The 22,912-nt window shown below is 36.7% G+C and overlaps 1 long non-coding RNA gene across 1 annotated transcript in view; it reads right to left on the bottom strand.

Annotated features, from left to right (window-relative positions):
- The window catches only part of LOC128857084 (uncharacterized), a 77,631-nt gene that overhangs the window by 44,566 nt on the left and 10,153 nt on the right, over window positions 1-22,912 (bottom strand). The gene's annotated exons all lie outside the window — the stretch shown is intronic.

The following is a 22,912-nucleotide window of genomic DNA, read 5'->3' on the forward strand; positions in this document are numbered from 1 at the left end:
GTTATTTTGCACTATTAACGGCATACTTTTCTCTTTATAATCAAATAAACATCCGATCATTTCAATTAAAAAATTTCATTTTTCTTTGAATATCAAAATAACACGTCTTATTGGAAAACCCTTTATTTTATGATCGATCTTTAGCTTCTGGGCGATTTTTTAGTGTGAAATGTTACCTTGACAACTTTAAATTGTTTGATCGATACTTTACGAGATATCGATCACTACAGCCATCTACCGAGAACATAATGCATTTCTTTTTCTCCCAAACTAATATTTATTTTTATTTGTCTCTCTCCAACCAAAAGCAGCAACCTTCGTATTGTTTGGTGTGTGGCGCTAATAATGCCGCCGAGTGTACCGGCCACATGCGGCATAGCCATAAATTACATAAAGGCACCACTTTTACTGCGCTGGTGTGCCATCAATAGAAATGAAAATGAAAACGAAATATCAAGCAACAAAAAAAAGGGAAAATCTATTAATTGCGGGTTAGCCAAATTTATTTGAAAAGATTGCACTTAAAGGCATATCTGATCGATTTCATGGGATTAGGTATGTAAGTTTCCTGAAATAAAAAGAGAAAAAAGGCATCTACTAGATAAATTTGTAAAACTGCTTAAAAAAGCGTTCACACTTGCGAGCGCTCGGCGGGGAGCTGATCATAGCAGGCAACTCGTCTCTTGCCGAGTTTACGTCACGATCAAATCGACGTTTTTTGTTGTTGCAGTTGCTTTTCTTTTCTATAGATATGCATATGTCGTGTAACCTAAATGTAAAGTAGGCGTTAATTGACAACATAAGTGGCGAGTGTTAGTCAACGAACTCTGCGTGTCTAAAGTCTATCTATAGGCAGCCGTTATAGAAAGAAATTATGTAGTAGTATTTACATTTAATGGATTTTGAAAGTACCTTTCATGCCGTTGAAAGTCAATCAATGAGATTTACTGCTATTACTAAATTATTATGCAATTTTATTATCCGCTTAATGCCTGCTTTCTTGGACTTGAAGTGAGGATCACACGACGGGATGGCTAGAGGTGTCGACTTTTAGGCTCGTGTTGGACATAAAAGAAGTGCTTAGAAGTGGTCCCACCTCCACAATATTTCTTTTTAAGCTACTTTGAAAGAATGTATCTAAAAAAATATACAAAGTCAAATACGAAAATGATTTAGACTCTGCAATAAGCTCACAAATTATTGTGGCGCACTTCCATGCAGCTCCTCACCTAAGCAGGTCATTTGCATTTAAATGCCTTCGTTTTAAGTGCAAACATACATACATACAAACCATATTTTCGAAACACTTCAACCTTCGCGCAATAATCTTCTTTATTTCTTCCTTTCTTCTGGAGCTGTGTTGTCTTTGACCTTTAAATGCAGCAGTGCGACTCTACTACTCTTGCAGACACTTTACTGATTTCCGTATATTTATTTCCATTCCTATTCCCATTTTCTTTATGATAATACCTAAAAACAGCTCAGCAACAACCTGTCTCTGCTAGCGCTGACTCTGTTTTTCACTTCCTTCTATTTAATTTTATTATTCTTCTGTCATATTTCACTTGAAATACCTACCTATTGTGCATACCGGTGAACACATACATACATACATATGTACATACATACATACAAATCTTAGCACAATAGAAAGAAGTGAAGTTCAGGCACTCCATTAGAAAAGGTTAGATGATGCGAGTATTCTTCTGATTTTCAGATGCCAACTTCTTTACGGGGCAAGTGATAGGTGAGGTTTAAAAGAAATGTACATATATATAAATACTTAGTTCTGTTACCAGTTAAGTCAGTTATAGATTTTTTGTCGGGGCAGACTAGCAAGTACAGCACTCAGACAAAATTAAGTCCATTGTACTACGCACTCGGGTTCCCTTTTTAATTTTCTTCAAATCTACTCGACCTCCGAAGAAATCTGAGTAGATCTTGTGGTGCTAAAGAGCCAAAATAGTCGCTTCTTAACACATCAGTGAGGTCAGGCAGGTCAGACACACAAAAAGTGGTCCGCCGGCTGATCCTCCTCTCCACATGCTGAGCAGAGTGCACTGTCTGAGATACCAACCTTTTCCATGTGTTTCGTCCATAGAAAGTGGCACGTCATCAGTCCAACGAACTGCTTATTGACAGTCCATTCTGTTTATTGACTGGAGCGTTTGCGACAGTAGGTCGCACACGACAGATAATATCAGTTTCGCCCATCTGCAGTCTATCTCAGCCTGCCAGGCGCGCTTGTGGGTTAAAGTAACTTGTTTGCTAACCGTGGTTTTGATGGCTGCAGAAGGGAGTAGTGGCAGAGCGAGCTCCGTTATAGATATAGAAATTATAAAAGTTTTTGCAATGAAATTAGTTTTATTTAATCATGTAAATATTAAAAAAAAAATTGATTTTCATTCTAAATAGTCACCATTTCCTTTTACACAAACCTTCAAAACGATTAGGACATTCAGCTCTTGCAGCACGTACGGTTTCCATGGGTTTTGACGTCGCTGCTCGAACCAAAGATTGTTTGAGACTCTCCAAATTTCTGTGATGCGTCCGACAGACCATTTTCTCCAAATAACCACCAACTGTAGTCCAATGGATTCAGATCGGCACTTCCAGACGGGCAATCTTCTGCGGCTATGAACCCAGGAATATTGTTTTTTTGAAACTGCTGGGTGGTTTTTGCCTTATGGGCTGAAGCGGAATCCTTGTGGAAAATCCAACGCACTCCATTGAAGAGAGTACTGTTTGACAACGCCTTCTAAGACATCCTCCTGTCACCCTTTTGCCCCGATCTTAACCTCTTCTTCGCGGAAACGCAGAGACGTAACGCCTTTTCCAGACACTCACCACCTAATCATTACGGAGGCTGGATGGTAACCACGCTGAACTCTTAGAAAAACATTTTTTGCGTTTGTAGATGTTTTAGCATAGATTTTGTCGTTTTGCTTATTAAAAACTTTTTCAAAAGTGAAGATTTTCTCCTCTGCAAAAAAAATATTTTCATGGTGTCGTTAACCACGTGCCACCGCAGAAGCTGCTTGCATCTATCGAGTTTAATTTTCTTCAAGCGCATTGCCAAAAAGATGACCAGTTGGACGACGGAAGGTTTTCATGTGGAGATCATCTCATGGAAGGAGATCATCTCTAATTAGTCTTGACCATATCCATGTCGATAAATTCATTTCCCGGGACTTGATTTTCTGCTTTTTATGGGGATTTCTGCGAATTCTCTCTCGAACCGCTTTTATGGCTGCTCTGATTCGAACCACGCGAGATCGATCACTTCTTTTTCTGTCTGTCACTTCAAACGTTTAGGGAAAACGATTGATCATGCGACAAACAAATATTCTCGAAATGTTGGGTTTTTTCAGCAATTTGTAAATCTTACTTGCACTTTTACTACAACTACACTTTTACTACAACTACACTTCTACTAATGCAATCACTGCAATGCGATCCTGTAAATAGTAATATGGCCTCTAATTCTTGTGTACCAAATCCTTGATTTTCTTGGCGATCAATAATTGATGTTGTCCGCTAATTGTAAATCCCATTTTTCGCCAGTTTTTTGTTTTTTTTTTTGTTAATTGTTTGGACCACTCATAAGGATTTTTCCCCCTCCATAAAGTCTCTCACTAAAGCCAGTCTTCAACATCCTCAATTTTTCTGCAAGAGAAATTTCATTTCGCCACCAAATTTTATTGTATTTCAACTTTTTAGCCCAATCGATTCAAGCATAGTAAAAATCGCCAAATTCTGTTTTAGTCCCGCACCTATGAAAGCAATGGAGATAAGGATTATAAACTTATTAACACAGCCACCAGTGATACAAAAAAAAATATTTTCCCTCATCGAAATAGTCGCAAAGTTTAATACGTAAGCAGCTTTTCAATATGGCCTCAGTAACACTTTTATATTCACCAGTTTTATCAATCACCGAATGTTTCACTTTGCCGTAGTACTTTAAATATGAATCTAGCAGCCCCGTTACGTAATTTTTGTCACTCTATCATAAATTAGTTCTGCACTCAAGCCATCGTTTATTATTACATAATCGGTATGACAAATGCTTTTTGTTATCGCTTTTTGATAAATTGATTATCAGCAATCCTAATTTTAACAAAAATATGTTATTCCACCGAATAAGTGGAACGCAGTATTTGCTATTTTTGGGGTTTTTTTTTGATAATTTTGGGAGATTATTGTTCGTATGCACACACATACACACATACGGTATGAATTAACTATAAAAATAGCAAACAGAGGCTTCACTGGATTTCGCTCGAGACCTAAAATGAACCTCAAATATTATCTGCTATGCCATATGAATAATACATATAAAGGGTGATCAATTTGAGGTACTTTTTCCAACAGGGTTTTTTTGACAGATCACTCGTGACTACTGAAAAACTACAGGGTGGGCCATATAGCGTTTGCGCAAAGCAGAGACGGCTGGTGAGACTTGTTGTAGCCGATAACGGGTTGTAATCCTTGATCAGCCCATATATGTAAGTAAATCTTAGTATAAGAAAAGATCCTTCGATTCGGCACCCATGGGAGTACAATAGAATCAGGGGTACCTGAAAACACAATGAAAATACTAAGCACAGTCTGGTATTTCTCAAGTAGCACGGAAGCGCTGTTTTGGCATCATTATTAGACCTCCAACAGGCAGATATCTACTGCCAGCCAAAGCTGTTCATATAATAGAGAAGATTGATGGGATTTAGGTTGGCGCATTGCCCCAGGCTGTCGAAGAAAGTGCTCAATGGTCTCCTTCTCAGAAAGGACCCCACAGCTTCTGAAATGGGAGTTATATGGTAACCCTAGCTTTTCCGCGAGTGAGCCGATCATCGATCGAGTTTGGAAATTGAATGGCGAGGAGTCCAAAGGAGTCTGAGTCCTTCGTATATCGTATTGGGACCAAGGGGTTTTCGAAAAAGCACATGAAGATATGGAGCTCCATCTTTTCTGTGCTCTCCCAGGATATAATTTGTACAGTTCCCCCTTAAAAATTCTTAGGGGGATGCCGATGGCCGGGTAGAAGGTCTCTGAGGCCAATTCGGTCCCCTTCCTGGTAAGCTCATAAGCAATTTCATTTCTTTCTACGTTCCTATGTCCTGGAACCCAGATCAGAGAAATGTTACCAAGAGATTTGATCTCCGCCTTACAGGAGCAGTGTTGCCAACGCCAATAAATCTGAGTCGCTAGGGCCAATATCAAAAGTCGCTAACTCCATCAGGGGCGGATCCTAAATTTCATTCTGAGAGATAGATTTAAATATTTTATATTTACTTAAAATGAATTAAAAAGTAAGTAAGCTAGAGGATAGTAAACAATCAACTGAGCCGATATCAATTCAATTGTTTCACGTACAGAACATAGTAAAATCCGGGGATTCCCCGACCGCATTGCTCTTATGTGATCAGTGGCAAAATAATTTGGTTACTCATTACAATTGTGTGAAACAAGGTGTAATTGAATTGGATATATTTTATTATTTCTTAATACAACGTATGATTTTTGTTAATTTCATAAAAAATTTTAAAGTAAAAACAAATTTAAAATTTCAATTATAGATCGATAATTTATCAGCGATATGTAGTTATTTTACCTATAGTCAGTAAATTGTTACTCTAGAGTATGGAAGGTAAAGAGCATTCACGGGTAATCAAGTTGACAGAAAAGTATTTATTGCCTAAAACGAGTTTGATTTGCTCTCCAAAAGTCGCCAGATAAGTCGATAAATCATTTTTGTCGTCAAAACTTTTTTTTTGTCGCCAAGACTTAAGCAAAAGTCGTCAATTCTAGCGACAAAGTCGCTAAATTGGCAACACTGTACAGGAGTTGACTAGTGTCACATGATTTTACTACTGTGGCAACGTCATAGTGTCACATGATTTTACTCCTGTGGCAAAGCCATAGTAACTGATGATTCGGTGAAAGCATACTACAGGACCGCTTATCGAGTACCTGCCACTTCGTACACAACGTTTCCGCCGGGTAGACGCGTTAGAATCATAAACGGACTTTATAGAAATATTTTTACTGGATTATTATATTCATTTAAGAGAACTGTACTAAATGTTGTAGTTAAAGAAATGTTAATAGAAAAACACTTGAATTCTATGAATTAACTAATAAAAAGATATCCTGACACCGTTCGTGAAAATAAAGTGTTTGATTTTGTGACACTAGTTTGGATCTACACCAGAGCGTCGTCAGATCGTTGATCGCGGCTTGACTATCGGAGAAAATGTTAATATCTCCCTTGCTCTCGAAGCATTTTGCATGCTTGCAGGATCGCAAAGACTTCTGCTTGAAAAACACTAGCAGTATTCGGCAGTTTAAAGAAAATAGATTCGGCAGTTTAAAGAAGACTGATTTAGAGAAAACCCGTGCTCCGACTCCAGACCTACTCCACGTTTACTATGAATAGTAGATGATACAAAGAGCGACTGCTTGTCGAGGTTTCCTGATCTTGGCCCAAATGGATAAATGGTGGTAGAGTGAGTCACAAAAGATGAAAACCGAAGACTTTTCCAAAAGAGAGTAATGCAAGCCCTTAAGCCCAGTTTTTTAATATAAACTTGTTAGCACTGCCTTATATCCTTCCTAAGTATTCGTTAGCTTTAGCTCCAGCTGTTTGAACCAGTTATGCATTAAAGACAATACTAATTACAGTTCAAATGCATCCGCAGACTGATCGAACGTCTTTCTTTTTCTTTTTTGTTGAAGACACCAAATCATTAATCATTGTTTTACCTACTTTTGTACGTTAATGAAAAACCGTTAGCGGTAAAACATTTACATTAGAGCCATTACAATTTTATTTAAAGAGCCCATGTCAAATGTCAACATAAACAAATCGTTTCTGACTTCACATAAATAACTCATAATCTACGGAAAGGCAGATTAATTTTTCACATTTTTTGTTGTTGTTTTATTATAAAGAATTTCCGCTCTTCCCTACAATAAGAGGCTTTTATCGCCGAATTGAGGAGAAATTGAGAAAGTCTCATTAGCGCAGCGAGCAACGCACTGCAAATACCAAATGAGTTGCGACATTGAAAAATGTCAAATGAAATGGAAAAGTGAAAGAATGACAAATGTTGCAACACTTTCGAATTGACAGCGAATTGACGTAGGCCGGTACACCAAAAAAATACACGACGAGCGGACATGAAGGCGAAAAACAAGAAATGGGAAGAGGGAAGAGGAGAAGAGGCGAGGAGAGGATGAGGGGAAGAGATAAAAAACATGAAGTAAATGCAACACTGAAGGCGGCGTCCAGTTTTTTTGTAATTTTAAAATTTATTTATGTATGTGTGTGTGTGCATACATATTCATAATGCAAGAGCTGCACAGAGCCACGGCAAATGAGTGTGGCGCGACGGCCAGCGAGGGTAGTATCGACATACAATTTATGCTATCATATTTTTTATTTTATTTCATTTCATTTCTTTGTTTGCGCTATGCCGTAAATTAGGGACTCAGGCAGCAAGCGCCGCCGCTCGTGCTGCAGATGTCCACTGTGGTCAGGTGCGATAAGACAGGACGAAGGTATTAGAAAGCGACTTTTTCAATGTCTTCCATTTACGCTTTCCACTGTCTGGTGGTTCGTTTATCACTCAGCGACAATCTGACAGCTATAATCTTGACATCCTGTCGATAACTTCATTGCGGCGCATTTGAGAAATTGAGAAATGCGCTGAGCAAATTGGAATAAGTATGTAATTTATTGGCCAGCAGCGTAAATCATTCAGAGTTTGAAGATTTTGAAGAATTTATTAAATTAAATTTTGTAGAATTGAGCCTGGGTTAGGTTAAATGGCTGCCCTTGCGAGGGACCCGCTTGTACAAAAATTTAAACTTTGTCTGTTGTGATGCCATACAGGGGGAGAGAAGAGGAAAAGGAGAAGCGGGAGAAACCAGAGAGGTGAAAAAAGCAAGAAGGTGCTTTGGATGAGAGGACGACGACCAACACTGGCGATTTACGTTCGTACTAGCCGCTTAAAGCTGCTGATGAATTTCACTAAATGTGTGAATTAAATAAACCGCGGTGTGTGATTTAAATAACACGCAATATTCGCCGGTGTGTAGGCCCTTGCCCGACGAGAGCAGAACAGCTGAGAAGAAGGTGCTGAGATGATTCCGCCCTCGTCCTCCAGACAGCTTCTGCAGAAAGGGCTTGAAGCAATCCCAAGCCTCACCGCACGGACACCTAACGGATAATGTCCGGTAAGGATACCTACCAAATTCGATAGCTGTGACCTTGTTAGCCTTAGAAGTTATCTCGAGCGTCCCCGATCTACCCGTCTTCAGAAGGATCACGTGGCTTTGCACGTTTGCGCACTATCCCAGCGCTCGCTGAATTCAGGCGAGGCCCATCTTTCCATTCGGAGCCGCTTGGCTGTCGGAGTAGATATTTACCTCCTTTACAATAAGTACAGAAGCGAGCAACCAATCCACTGCTTCTTTGATTGTGGCTACTTCCGTTTGGAAAACACTACAGTGGTCCGGAAGTCTAAATGTGAGCTTGAAAGGGAGCTCCCCGGAGAATACTCCTCCAACATCTCTTCCGTACAACTTCGAGCTATCCATAAACATGTTTGTCGTGCCCTGCCTCCGAATGTTACAGCTCGCCCACTCTTCCCTTGAAGGAATATGAATGGAAAAAGACCCGCTCGGACCTAGCGTCGGCGTACAATGATCCAGCACTCTCCGATATTAGAGTTCAAACGCTCACACTTTGGCAGGCAAGATAGAACTCTGAACGGTACGGTATATGGACAGCGAGACTAATACCCAATCTAAAAAAGTGGATAGAAAGAAAGCACGGTGAGGTTAACTATTACCTCACACAGTTTTTGTCCGGACATGTGTCCTTTCGCAAGTATTTGTGGCAAATGGGAAAAGTGAGCCTACCAAACTGCATATACATATGAAGATACTGAGTATGATGATACGGAGCACACCTTCTTTAAATGCGAGAGGTGGAGCGTGGAGGGAACAGGTCTGCAACGAGCTATTAGTGTATTTACACCTGAAGAAATCATCGAGAAAATGATGATAGACGAAGAAAAAAGAAGCGTGAAATGGAAAGTTATGCTGAAGAGCATTGAGCATAAGTTTCTCAAAACAGGCGACCCTGGACGCAGAATGAGTAAGTAAGTGCCGTCTTGGCCCTCTACCTCGAAGCAATGCGGAAGCCGTCCCGGGGTGGAGGGAAAAATCCAAGTAGTAGCGATGGTTACTGTATGGTGCGAAGGCATTTTTAACCCAACCTCACCGCCAAAAACAAAAAAAAAACAAAGGGATGAACTCTAAGTTTTTGAACTTAAAAATTTTCAAATAATTTCTTCAGCCGCTCATAAAAGGCTCCAAAAACCATTTGCAGTCAGTCAATCAGTCAGTCCATCAGATCAACCCAGCTCCGTGAGCCTGCAGCGAATTTGTATGAAAAAACATAAACAACTGCAAATACGTGCAAATGCTGCATAGCCACGTTGCACGTGTTGCACGTGATGTGCAATGTGCCAGCACTCGATTGTTCCTTTTCTTTCAAATTCTTTTATTTAAAAACTCCTTTCAGAAACTTCTTGCGCTTACTTCCTTCTTCAGGCAGCTGCCTTAGGAAATGCACGTGATTTTTGTGTATTTTATTATTTCTTTAATGACTTTTTGCCCTCTCTCCCTATCTCTCTCTCTTTCTTCTCTCTTCCTGTGCTGCAACATATGCATCTACACGCATCTAGCAGTCGTACGTTTCAACGACCCAGTGCCAGTTTTGAGGGTTAATTGGCGTAACTTTGGAAATTCGTTTGCGTGTTCTTCACGTTTTAGTTCAATGCCTGTTGCTGCTACTCGAAGTGGTCCATCTGTGGCGCAAACATCAGGTTTACATGTACTTGTTCCCTTTGTTGTTGTATTTTTATGCGCCCTCTTTCTCACTCCTTTGCTATTACAAGCGAATATAAAAAAACAATGCAGGTGCCCTCATTTATTGTTCTTTTTTTTGTTTTTTGTGTGTCGTTAGTGTAGACGCCGCGTTTTAGTGAGTATTTATTTTATGTGATTTTTTATTGTCTGTTTGCCTGTTTGTCTGTCTATTGAAATACCTGTACAGAACATTTTTCGGTCAAGTGTCGCCACTAAAATAGTCTTTTATTCCCTGCTGGCAATTTTTTACGAGTTCTCATATAGGCGCACCAACTGATTTGCTTCACACTTTTCCTGGAAGTGCTCACACTTTTGCTCTGCTTATTTAGTTTGTTTGAATTTTGATTTAGTTTAGAAAAATTTTCATTACCCATTTGTGGCATGCAACAACCACTGGTTTTTCAACTTATCGTTATCGTTTGTGATGAGGTTGATTTCTGTCTTTCATGCGTATCTTAACAAATAACGAGTAAGAGTACGCCTCTAGAAACCCTCGCTGGCACATGCCTTTATTTGCTCTGATCGCTTTTTGGCTCCTGTACGTCAACTCCATACGTCAAAGTGGTGAAAGGTTGCTACAGGACAGTTTCACCTAAACTACAGCAGATAAATCAAATGTTTGAATGAATTCAAAAAATGAGCCTCCTGATTGGCTACAATTTGCCTATGCGATTTGGATATGTGGCTTGTCTTCTTTGGAGTACTTTTAATGAAAGCTCAAAAAGCTTAAAATATGAAAGCTTAGAAAGCTCAAAAAATGAAAGCATGAACAGCTTAAGAAATCGGAGAAGATAATGAAAGCTTCAAAAGCTTAAAAATGATAGATGAATCAACTCAATAAATGACCCTATCGATTGGGTGCAATTTGACTATACGATTTAGTTATGTCATTTGACTACTTTGGAGTACTCAAAAAGCTTAAAAAATTAGAGCGTGAAAAGCTTAAGCAATGAAAGCCTGAAAAGAAATTGGATAAGTTAATGAAAGCTTTTAAAGCTTACATATGATAGATGTTTCAACTCATGAAACTTGCTTTTAATGAAAGCTTAAAAAGCTTAAGACATAAAAGCGTGAAAAGCTTAAGCAATGAAAGCCTGAAAAGCTTAAGAAATTGGATAAATTAAAAATTGTAGATGCTTCAACTCAAGAAATGGGCCTCTCGATTGGCTGCAATTTGACTATGCGATTTGGTTATGTGATTTGACTCCTTTGGAGTAATTTTAATGAAAGCTTCAAAAGCTTAAGTAATGAAAGCGTGAAAAGCTTAAGAAACGAAAGTGTAAAAAGATTAAGAAATTAGATAAGTTAATGAAAGTTTTAAAGGCTTCAAAATTATAGTTGAATCAACACAAGAAATGAGCCTCCCGATTGGCTGCAATTTGGTTAAGTGATTTGACTCCCTCGGAGTACTTCTAATCAAACATTAAAAAGCTTAAGAAATAAATGCTTAAAAAGCTTATGAACTGAAAGTGTTACAAGCTTAAGAAATGAAAGCGTGAAAAGCTTAACAAATTGGACAAGTTAATGAAAGCTTTAAAAGCTTACATATGCTAGATGTTTCAACTCAAGAAATGAACCTCTGGATTGACTGCAGTTTACGTATGCGATTTGACTCCTTTGAAGTAATTTGAATGAAAGCTTAAAAAGCTTAAGTAATGAAAGCCTGACAGGCTTAAGAAACGAAAGCGTAAAAAGCTACAGAAATTGAATAAGTTAATAAAAGCTTTAAAAACTTAAAAATTATAGATGAATCAACCCAAGAAATAAGTCTCTCGATTAGCTGAAATTCAACTATTCGATTTGGTTATTTGATTTGACTCCTTTGTGGTTTTAATGAAAGCTTAAGTAATGAAAGCCTGAAAGGCTGAAGAAATTGGATAAGTTAATGAAAGCCTTAAAAGCTCTATAATCATAAATTCACATCAGTTTTAATAAATACTTAAACAATATACCGAAATGAATTTTTATCGCCAGCTGCGCAGATGTTTGGAAGAACTAGCCAGGAACTTACAGGAAGGCAACGAACCCAAGCATCGAAGCCAAAGGTGTGCGAAGTGGAAACAGCTAAATGGGATTAAAATGTTGGATTGGCTTTCACAGGCGCCTGATGTAAACTCTCTTGAAAATGCTGAGCAATAGTTAAGCAAAACCTCAAAGGAAAACAAATATCGAAAAGTTAGCAAGGCCAATTAGGCTGATCTGGAGCTGGTTATCTCCGCAACTCGCGCACAAATTAACACAAAATATGACTCGAAGATATGAAGCCATTATAGCTAATGGTGGTGACTATAGATTTTATTGATTCATCTACTCATCCAATCATCTATTCATCCATTCGCTGCCTTTGTAGTCTAACCTTTGTAGTCCTCCCTGCACAAAATTTAAAAAATCTTTGCTCAGAAAAAAGTGGTTGCATAAAGAAACTTTGCTATTTACTCTTAAAAATTTCCGTAAAGCTTTCCTGTAGTGCATTAACCATACTTTAAGTGATTTCTACGGCTATAAAATTTGAATATTCCAATGACTTTCAGGAATGTGAACATTCCACATTGCTTACAGCTGTTCATACTCGCCTCTATTAAATAAGCACGTAATTTTGCAATTGAGATTTAAATAATGCAACTAAATGGGCCGTTCACTCAAAGTCAGCAAACAAATAAAGTCAAGGTGGTTGGCATGCACGAGAATTACGAGAATATTGAAGCAAAACTGCCAAGAATAGTAAAAAAACGCATAGAAAACTTCAATAGCGGAAGTCAAGTTCAATAATATCTCAAAAGCGTTAATGTCAAGTAAAAATGCAAACTACTTAATATTAAATACAGGGTCTTTTGAGTTCGAGTTTCTTTCGGAGCAGTATTTTGGGTTAGCCGTTAAGTAGAAAACAAAAAATTTGCAAAAATAAGTCCGATTTCGCTCGAGAAAAAAACTGTGAAAATTGCATTTTGAGAGTTGTCTGTCACTGTGGAGTTGCCTGTCTCTCATCGGATGCATCCCCAGGTGGCGGATAAGAAAGTGTTCGGCAGATATGTAGGGTAGGTGGGAAATAAAATACCACTCGTGGACCAAAACAGCCAAATACCCGCTTGAAGGTTTATCCCAACCAAGCAAAATGTGTAAGCATTTAGTTTCGAAATTCCATCAGCGACTGTCTTATAGTAAGCGGCTGTTGGGTCAGTGTCTAACTTAGAATGAGTGGCTGAACGTAGATGTGAGCATGTACGAGTATACGAGTATGCATGGGCTTGGTGAACTACACAAAAACCAAGGCCCGACGGACTCATAGTAGAAGGCTTCCTCGTCAGCGTCTGTTTCTCTTGTATGGTCCGGCTGTATTCTACGATGATGGATAATAACGATAATCTTTTGGCAATGATGATCCCGCACTGACAACTGTGGTATTCGGCTGCCTTAGCAAGCGAAAATGACATATCGTTGGCTGGCCGGGTACTGCCTCAGTTGCCTCCGTCTTGAGAAAACTCTGGCAGAGCCTCAGGATACGTTCAACACACGTTCATCGTCACTAATCCGGTTGTGCAAGTTCGGTTGAATTTGTTTCGATTAACACCAGTCTGGCTCTGAATGCGTGTACTCATGAAGTACTGCATCAACCCTAGCCTGGCCTCCCTGCTTTGCATAGATAACTACGGGGCTAATAGGTGCTTGGATGAAGATAGCGATCCTGAGTGAGGATCGCGCAGCAAAAAATTAATACAGCAAAAACAACAGAAGGTAAACTGGAGAGGATCATCAGCAACCCTAGAGATAAAGATAGTCGTTGGACGAACAAACTTTAACCAAACATAGCGGAATGGTATCGAAGCAAGCACAGGAAGTTGACTTCTACGTGACGCAACTGCGGAGCGATCACGGATGTTTAAAAAGTATCTACATCGCTTTCATTTGAAAAACAACTTCTCTTGCCCGGTCTGTCCTGACGAATCAGAAAGTGCAAGGCAGATGCTATTTCAGTGCCCGCGTTTCGATACCGAAAAAGAAGACCGTTTCAGGATTTTTGGCGAGCATCCCACATAGGCAAACCTTAAGATGAAAATTTGCGATAAACCTGGAAAATGGCGAGCATTAAATGGTGTAGCAGTGCGTATAATGAAAACGCTGCGTGATGAAAAATGGGTCCGAAAGGCTAATCAGCGCCAACTACAGGCTGATCTCCAGGCTGATTGAAATGCTGAAGGGTCGTTGGAAGACAAACACCGGACAGATTCTCGTACTGACAGAGACTAACTGAGAGACTAATATACTCCATAACGGCCTCCCGAGGCGTTACCTAACGGGAAAGTTCCGGCAGGAGCAACTGGTCTGAAAAGAGTGGGTTTTAGTGCGGAGTGAAGTCCCACATTAACGGCCACAATGGTTACAGGCTTTCAATGATTTCCTCCTCCACAAAAAAAAATAGAGATATAGAAATAGAAATAGAGGTTGAGAAGAGATAGAGATAAAGATAAAGATGGAGAGAGACAGAGAGAGAGAGAGAGATAAAGCTGGAGATAGAGATAGAGATAGAGATAAGGATAGAGATAGAGATGAAGATTAAGATAGAGATAGAGATGAAATAGAGATAGAGATAGGGATAGAGACAGAGATAGAGAAAGAGATAGAGATAGAGATGGAGATAGAGATAGATATAGAGATAGAGATAGAGATAGAGATAGAGATAGAGATAGAGATAGAGATAGAGATAGAGATAGAGATAGAGATAGAGATAGAGATATTAATAGAGGCAAATAGAGAGGTAGAGATAGAGATAGATATAGTAATAAAGATAGGCATAGAGGCAGAGACAGAGATAGAGATATGCCTAAATGTCAAATAACATTCCAGCAAAAGAAATTCAAAGCTGGAAGCTTGCGGGGAATATATGAAAAATATGATATATCATTCAGAAGTGGTAGATCCTCTTCTATGTACATACAAGGTGCCATAGTAAGTTCATTCAGCAAATAGTATTGTCAAAAAGCGCTCAATTAAGAAAGAATTTAATCGAGCACTGCTGCTGCTTTCAAGAATACTTTTCAAAATAGATACATCGCTGGCATAAATACGATCAAAATGAAAGGAATTGAACTTCCAATAAATCGACTTCAGCTTCATTAACATACGAGACCTCGTCCCGATGACAGTCGGTTCTACGACCCGGATTTATATCCGGCTAAGGACTGTCATTCCAGCAGCATTCCCCGTCCATGTATGGGAAATGTTTATGCTGCTACAACAACAACCTCGTATATCAAACGCTTTCAAACTGTCATGCGTGCGCAGTGCTTTGCAGTTTAGAACAGTTTTTCTTGCACGATGCCTTAAGTTTATTTGCATTGTTGGGCGAAGAGTTCTGTGAAACACTGTATGTAAATAAACCGTAGTGATTTCTGATTCCAAATACACGCATATGTTTGACTAAAATTTAAAAAAGAAGTTCGAGCTGGAAAGACCCTGTATGAATAAAATCAGACATGCGTGCGTATGTATGTATCTACATACATTTGTACGCATATAAAATTATAAATAAATAAAAATGTTTAACCGACCTCCATGGCCTAACGAAGTCAAATTAACACACACAAACATAAATAAATATTAAATAACAAAGCAAAGAGCTACGCTTGCGCTCGATTATCGGTGCGACTGGCAATCGCTTTTCGAGATGGAATTAATTGCTTAAGGCAAGAAATGACAAATACCAACCAACTACAACAATAGTGCCAATATCATTAAGTAGTAGCAGCAGCAGTATAAATAACAAATGCTTGTACATTTTTTTAAATATTTTATTTTTTGCGTTTTTATTGCGTCATTTTTTACAGCATTAATTTTTTAATTTTTTTTTCTTCTATTTCAGAATTTAATATTGTATGAGAAATAAATCGCTGACACTCTCCGCATTGCTAATTTCTGTATTGTTTCCCTCATCTCATTTGCCAATTTATTATTATTTTTTTCTACGCAACAAAAACAACAACATGACAACGATTTGTTTGCAAATGAAATTATTTACTTGTTACGGGGTGTGTAATATTTTATGCGCCCATACAGACATACAAACATACCCACAGACATTGGCTGCAAACAGCAATCACTGCCAATAAAAATATTTTATTTGCATACACTTTTAATCGAATTGAGAGGATGAAATTATAGGAAAACGAAAACAAAAATAAGAGGAAGAAAAAAATTATACGAAACCAGCAACGTTTATGGCATTTTGATGAGCGTGAATTGAGTGGGTAATAGATGTTCGGCTGAAGGTTAATTATTGAATCGATGAATTAATGCAACAACAATAACGCCAACCTGTACGAACACTCGTCAATTAAATACCTCTTAACTCACCCATAATAATAACGGCTGATGAATCAGTTAAATTGCATGGTTTAGAGGCTGATGAGGATTTTGCAGTAAAATCATGCTTGAATTACGAATTATGTTAAGCAGGTAATGAAGGGATTAATGGAGTTGTAAGTGATTACTGTATTTTTACAGGGAACTTTTTCTCACTCATTTGATGTGTCATATCCATAGTTTAGTCGCGAATAGAGCTACTCTGCCACGACGGTCGGCTTAGAAACTATCAGAGCTAAAATTATGTACACAGTGATGTTCTAGACATTAATACAAGGTGGCGTAAAATTAATCATTCATTTCTGTCTTTGCATAACTTCTTTGTTAAATAAAAAAAAAAATTATTTTGAGTGATGGAAGTTTTTATTTTGCCCTCCGCGCTCCATTGTCTGCCTGTTTGTAAACTGCAGCTGGACAGTTCAGACACATAGTGAATTTGTCATGCATACAAAGTTTTTTAGTAATGCAATAAATATTTGGTATTTTCTTCTCTTTAAATGGGCACTTTAGTGCTTTTTCATATATAAAACTAGGCAACAGTGCAATTGCGAGAGAGAGATTTGACTGCACAAAGGAGAATAAGAAGAACAAACTTGGTGAAGAATATGTAAATGAAGCGAACAAATGTCACACACAACAGCTCATTGTGCATATTTATAGCAAATATTTGAAAAAATGATTGGAAAATTCTTCAAAGTTTCGAAGTCTTTTATAAACGAGAAAATGAAAAATTGTGTACGCAACATTACCATATAAAATTTATAGTGTCACGTGCATATACATTTTTTTCCTGGATAACAAAAAAAAATGGATTTTTGTTAGCACGGTGTTTTTATAACCCAATAAAAAATAAAAAATTAAAAAAAGGGCACAAAAAAAACTTAGTTTTTAATAAAAAAAAAATTATTTTTGCAGCATAATAAAAAATATAAAATTAAAAAAAGAACTTTAATTAAAACAATAAACTTAAATTTTTATAAAAAAAAATGTTTGCAGCACGGTGTAATTATCACATAATAAAAAATTACAAAACAAATAAAAAAAACGTAAAAAAGTACCTAAATTTTTATCAAAAAAAACCTAATTTTTGAAGCACGGTGTTATTATCGCACAATAAAAATAAAAATTAAGAACAATAAAATACACAAAACCCAACTTAAATTTTCATTAAAAAAATAGCTGACTTTTGCAGCACGGTGTTATTATCACAATAAAAAATATTTGTTTTTAATTAAAGAAAAAAAAAACAAGGACTAACATTTTTATCAAAAACAAAAATATTATTTTTGCAGCACGGTGTTATTATCAGATAATAAAAATAAAAAAATAACAAAATACAAAAAAGAACTTAAATTTTTCTACAATTTATTGCAATTATCACAAAGTAAAAAACATTTTTTTTAAATTGAAAAATAAAGAAAGGACTTTAATTTTGATCTGAAACAAAAAAAAATGATTTTAACAGCACGTTGTTATTATACATAATAAAAATAAAAAATTAAAAGAAAATAAAAAAACACAAACAAAAAACTAAATTTTTATCAAAAACAAAACCTGAGTTTTGAAGCACGGTGTTATTAACACATAATAAATTTTTTTTAAACTGAAAAAAAGAAATTACTTAAAATTTTATCTCAATCAAGAAAACCCGAGTTTTGCAGCACGGTGCTAATATCACATAATAAAAAATAATTTGTTTTTTTTTTTAAATTGAAAAAAAAACAAGGGTTTATATTTATATCAAAAACTAAGAAAAAAATATTTTTGCAGCACGGTGTTATTTTCACATAATGAAATTAAAAAATTGAAAAAATAGCAAAAACACAAAAAAGAACTTTAATTTGTATAAAAAACCCTGATTTTTGCAGCACGGTGCTATTATCACATAATAAAAAATAAAAATAAAAAATTAAAAAAAATAAAATAACACAAAAAAGAACTTAAATTTTTATCAAAAACAAAAAACCTGATTTTTGCAGCACGGTGTTATTATCATACAAAAAAAATTAAGTTACAAAAAAAATCAAAAAATTGTATATAATAAACAAAAAATTTTGTAGCACGGTGTTATTATCACATAATAAAAAATTACAAAACAAATACACACAACGTAAAAAAGAACTTAAATTTGTATCAAGAAAAAAAACCGATTTTTGCTGCACGGTGTTATTATCACATAATAATAGTAAAAAATAACAAAAACACAAAAAAGAACTTTAATTTTTATAAAAAAACTGATTTTTACAGCACGGTATTATTATCAAATAATAAGAAAAAAACTAAAAAACAAAATGAATTTAAGTTTTTAACGACAAAAAACATGGTTCTTTCAGCACGGTGTTATTACCACCTAATAAAAAACAAAAATAAAAGTAAAAATGAAAAAATTAAAAAATAAAATAAAATACAAGAAAGAACTCAAAGTTTTATTAAACAAAAATTAATTTTTGCAGCACGGTGTGTGATAATAATAATAATAAAAAATGTAAAATTACAAAAAAATACAAAAAAGAACATACATTTTTATCACAACACCTACCATAAACTTTTCAATCACTCAAGTTCATGTTGCCTATAAATTAAGTGGCCATGGTGCATATTGAAAATAATAGAACAGTAAGGAGTAATTATAACAACAACACAAGCATAACAAACACTTTTCTTAGGCGGTTTACTTAACAGGCACCTGCCAATAGAAATACCTTAAATGTATGTAATAAAAAAAGGGCAAAAACAGACCAATAATTTTGCTTGACTTTTTTATTTATCATTCAAGTTTATTTTGTATTCTTTCTGTACTTATAATTCATAGAAGATATTTTAAAGTAAATATGTAAGTAACTTTTGCTACTAAATTCATTCAATTCAAAATATCAACATAACCACCCAAAGCTTGCAAGCTAAGCCAGCAAATGATCGAATTGCTCTAATGACATCATAGCGCGATGTGAGCTACATTACCAACTTGTATTCATATAATTTGCTTTGTTTATGCTTTACATTTTTTACCACATGTGCGTAGCTACTTGCCCAAAAACAAAAGCGCAGCGCAGCCTACAAGATAAAAGCACCAAAAAAAAAAAAAAAACGGCAGACGACTCTACTACGCCCTAAAAATTACGTAGTGCGTTGCTTATTCAGCAGCTACGCGGCGCCTCCAACAGCCCGAAAGCAGCACCCATACATTTGACTTGTGGGGGGTTACTCCACATACACACACTAGCCTACAAACATATGTTATAGTTAGCTGTGGTAAGTACTTGTATTTACTTGCATATGTATGTGTGTGTGTATGAAAATTGTGCTTCTCGTTTGTTACACAAAATTTATGCAAACATTAAAAACGCACAAATTTGCGTCGATACTCGCACCAAAAATCATACATAATTATGCTCTGGCCGAGGCAAACTGAAAATTGTTGGAGAAGCCTGAAAATGGATTCATTTCATTAGGCGCAACTAAAGTCCGAAATGTGCGCATTATATTCGCTTTTATGATGGGTAAAAAGGCCTACATATTTAAGCGATTTTCTCACAAGCACGTGAAATAATGTGTGTATGAGTGTGTGTGTGTGTGTGGCATGGGCGGGTATACATTTTGAAAATGTAAAACAGCTAAAAATAGTGTACAAGTTTTGAGCGGAAATATAATTGTGGCGTCTAGAAAATTATTGTGCATAAATTTTTGGTTTGATATTAAGCCAGCATATGGATATTTTTCTATGTATGTATGTATATTAGTGGCATATGGAAGAAGCTCACATTGTGGGTACATACATACATAGGCGAAAGACTTGAAATTATAAAATGTATAAGCATGTCGAAATATCCAAATGAATTTGCAACTGAAAGTATGCGAGCGGTGCTTATGTCCACCCGTGGTCGAATTTTCAATCAACTCGACAACTCGCACTGCAAGCAGCAAGTTTTATCCAATTTCCAATTTCACAATGCAATACCAGCCGAAAGCCTATGATAAAATTTTTCTAGATGTATGAAAAAATTGGAAATTGGTTTGAAAAAACCGTCAATAGTTCTTGGGAAAGTGAAGATGGGGAACATCTTCTTTACGTTTTTAATACATGCATTATTCAGAAGGTTTTGCGCCCGCCCCATATTAATAATCGAATTTTCAGAGACAATCAAATGAGCAAAAAAATTATGTAATTGAAGAAGGTCTACAATACAATAAGCAACTGTTTGAAGTACGGAGTTTTATTCTCATCGGATTCATATTTTTTTAATCTATTACTCGTTTGAAAATTATTTGCTACACTTTTGAATTGTGGTCTTACAGATACATTTTGGATATTTGTACGCTCCAGTATTTTATTTGATATTTAAGCGCAAAGACTGGAAACGAAATTAATATTATTATTAAATATAGATAAAAAGTGGCAAATGTGCAGATATTTATCACAATAAATAACAAATTGCTGCAACGCCCACAAATGTTCGTTCCAAAACGTAAACATTGCGAGTAACTGTCACGCTTGAAAATTCCTATCGTATAGTGTTTGCCTACTTCTAGTTCCTGTAACACCGGCAAGGCCTGAACAATTTTGAAAACCACAACGACTGAAATGACTTTTGTGGAGTTCTAGCCTTAGTGTCAAGTAGAATTTAGAATCTCACACAAAGCTCCTGCCTGCAAGACCAGGAATTTGAAAACAAAAGAATCCAGATTCCATCCAGAAGTCAAAAATCCAGTCGATGCTCATTTGTTTTTACGATTCCAAGGGAATTGTCCGCAAGGAGTTCGATCCAACGAAGAGCCAAACCGTCAATGCAATTTTCTATCTTGCCGTTTTGAAACGTTTGTTGCATCGCATTCCTCGAATCCGCCCTGAATGCCGGGAAGGAGGAAGCTGCCGCTTATTGCATGAAATGCACCATCTCATCGATCCACTCTTGTGACTGATTTTTTGACTAGAAATCGCATTTTGACCATCAATCCCTCAGCGTATTCGCCTGATATGGCTGTATGTGACTTCTAGCTTTTCGGAAAATTGCATTTAGGAATGGAAAACGTTTGTACCGACATCCTGAAGGACATTCCGGATTCCGGTCAATGACCTGAAACACTCTTTCGAAAAGCTTTTGGTCGCGCAAAACAGTGTGTTGAATAAATAAACTTGAAGGTATCGGAACAAAGCTCCTGCCGTTTCTATTTTAGCTCAGTCTTGTTTATTTTTTGTATAACGAATAGACTGTATGGTGAAGATTGTAAGGAAAAAAATTAAAAAAAAAAATATCGGGGTTTTTCAGCAACTTCAGACTTAAATTTTGAATTGAATTTATACGGTTTTGGTTAAACAAAAATAAAAGCATTTGAAAAAAAGGAAAATAGTCAAAATTTGATTAAAATGTTGATGAACGCAATTTTGTCGGGGTGCACATCAATTTGTAAAAAATTTCAAAATCACCTTAAAATTAGTTAAATACCAAAAACTAACAGCTTATAACTATATTACGATTTATTGGGTTAGGTTGATGTAATCTTTAATATTTCTCCATCTCCTATTCTCCAATCCCTGCGAGTACTTAAATCATACCGATATTTTACGATAACCAGGATGGAACGAAAAAGTAGTTTCACATAAATCTTACGACACTAATTACACAGGAAGTGTACCCCCCAAGTCACCCCCCAACAGCTTCTACAGAAAGAGTTATAAGAGGCTTGGAATTTGGCGGTCATATGTCCATTGCTTCGGTAGCATTTCCGTGAGAAATATTAGAATTTCGCCTTTTCGTGCTTATTATTGTTTTTATTACAGCAAAACAAAGATTTTCTTGTTGTTGTTGTTATTGTTGTAGCAGTATAAGCATTTCCCATAAATGACCTGGAGTGAAAGTCTTTGATCGGATATAAATCCGAGTCGTTCCGGTAACGTGAAACCGACTGCCGTGGAAACGAAAAAAATTCTCTTAAATACTGCAGCTGAAGTGACGGTCTTTGACCGGATCTAAATCTGAGTCATTCTGCAAAGGTTACACCGACTGCTATGGGAACACCTTGTGGCACCTCAAGAAGTTCCATATTCTACAGGGTTGCCAATATTCGACGGATCCATCTGGCAACCCTGTATCTTTTGACAGAGACGTCAGATCGCTTAATGACATACCGCGTTGGAAGCGTCAGTCCAAGCAGATTTTTACCATGGAACAGTACACGCCACGCGAGCGCTCCCAAATTGTTGAAATTTACATTCAACAAAAGAAGTCATTTGTGAAAACTCAACGTAAATAACGTGAAAAGTGCGCCTTCTAAGAACACCATTAAACGTTTGTACGAAAGGTTTTCGACTGGTAATGCTCCTTCTAATCCAAAGAGGCCAAATCAAAACCGACCAAGGATTCGCCGTTGGACATCCCAAAACCGCCGTTCTCAGCAGTTGGGCATTGCTCGGACCACTTTACAACGATTTATATGCATTGCATTTGTTCCCGTATAAGATTCAATTGACGCAAAGATTGTTGCCTGGGTCCGTCGAATATGGGCAACCCTGTACGTTCATCAAGTGTTGCTCAAAGCAAACGCGTTACTGTGTCAAATCATGCATAAATAGTTTTATTTCCTAGTATTTTAGAGTATTTTTTTACAATAGTAT

The sequence above is a fragment of the Anastrepha ludens genome, chromosome 3, assembly GCF_028408465.1.
Source record: "Anastrepha ludens isolate Willacy chromosome 3, idAnaLude1.1, whole genome shotgun sequence".
NCBI classification, from domain to species: domain Eukaryota; kingdom Metazoa; phylum Arthropoda; class Insecta; order Diptera; family Tephritidae; genus Anastrepha; species Anastrepha ludens.